Raw genomic sequence first — 1,806 nt, 5'->3', positions numbered from 1 at the left:
CCCCCCACCCCCAGCCAGTCTGAGCCTGAACCACTGCCCAAAGCCAATGAACCAAGGAATCAGTCTCAACCTGACCCAGGAGAGGAGTCCCCTGAGCGGTAATAGCCACTGGGGCTAACAGTCACCGCAACCCAAGGGAGAGAGGTCTACTAAACTGGGATTGCCACTCAGCCCCAAAAGCCAGTCCTTCAAGGTCAAGGTTGAGGAGCTTTCATTGGTGAAGCCAACCGTTTCCTTCTGTCCCAATCCCGGCAAAACAAGCTCTGGATAAAATCACAAGATTTCATTTTCCAAGCCTCGAAGTCTGTAACCGCACTGAATTCACTTCAAAAGCTCTTGACTAGAAGAGATGCAATTTAGGTGGCAACACAAGCAGCATCATTCCCGACAACTTCATCTGGAGGTACCTGAGCCTCACGCCATCGCCGCGGGGATGCCTGTGCAGAACCGCAGGCCAGCTCCTGCAAACGGTGCGCGGCTGCTAAAGCAAACGCCGCCGGATCGCTCGTTCCCAGGCTGAATTACTGCTAATGAGGATAGCATGTTTTCTTCCTCTCCTTCACACCAGCCTCCTCCAGCAAGGGGAAAGGCTTGTGCCTGTTAGCACTAACAAAGCGCTTGGTGCAAAGCACAACTCTCACAATACATCAGCGCATTTTCATTCGAGGGCAGTGCTCGGTAATTAATACAGAAAGAGAGGGTGTGGGTTTTTTTTTTTTTTCTCTAAATGACTTAGTCCTGAAATCTGAACATATTTTAACCTTCCTTTTCAGCAGATAAACTCTGTCTCATTTGCAGCTAAGCTCAGCCTCCCCTCCTTTAACACACACTAAACTATTTTGATTAATGAAAGAGTAGGAACAAACCAGTTCCAAGTGTTTTCTATACAGCTCAACTGCTCTTTCAGTTTCAACTCACGCCTAGATAATTATATCACAGCTCTGAGTGCCCCCACCCTTCTGCTGCACTTGGGGAATACTGGAAAGATAAGTCTTTTCTTAATTATTAAATGTAAATAGCTCATTAAATATAATCCAATTACTTTAATTGTAAGAAAAAGGAAGTAATTACAATATGTACATGTATTCTTGCCTGAACAGTTTTAATATCTTAAATGAATCTTTGCAGCATTAATATTTTAAGTTAACCTTTGACACAAGGGCTTTTTGGGGGGAAAGACACTGACTCTCTGATATTTTCCAGAAGTGTTATATCTGCTGGGATTTCTGTCACAAAAAAGCAAGAGAACAGCCTTGAGCATCTAAATTAAAATGGTTTATGAACAGCGTCTTAATAAAGTCAAAATAACACATGGGTGTTCTATTGCGGGGCGGGAGATGCGCACATGATGCCACATTAAGACTCTGAATATGGTTTTTGGATCCCAGCAGTCAGGTGAGGCGGGCATTACTGTGAACTCTGGAGAACAGGCAGGCCCCCCCAGTACCAAAAGCCACATGTATCTAGGTTTTCCAGGCAGTTGTTATTCCCCCACGCCTACGGTTTCTCCCGCCCAAGGGTGGGAAGAGGAAGCAGGGCTGGGGGAGAAGGGGCCTGCCCCATGTCTGGGATTACCCAGTTCTTCCATAGAGGTGCCCAGCGAGGCGACCCCACAGAAACACGAATCTGGTTTTTGTGTGTGCACAAGCCATCTGTGCAGCGTACGGGCACAGCGCGTGATCCCGGGCTGCCATTTGGGATTTGCAGGCAGAGCTGCAGGAAGCTGCGAGTAGCAGTCTTCTGGTTTTGCTCAACAGCATGACAATCCTTGGACTCACTTTCTCCATCCGTGCAGCCAGCGGGACC

Source organism: Egretta garzetta, unplaced genomic scaffold, assembly GCF_000687185.1.
Source record: "Egretta garzetta isolate BGI_Z169 unplaced genomic scaffold, ASM68718v1 scaffold101, whole genome shotgun sequence".
Classification (NCBI taxonomy): domain Eukaryota; kingdom Metazoa; phylum Chordata; class Aves; order Pelecaniformes; family Ardeidae; genus Egretta; species Egretta garzetta.
This window is presented reverse-complemented; position numbering follows the sequence as displayed.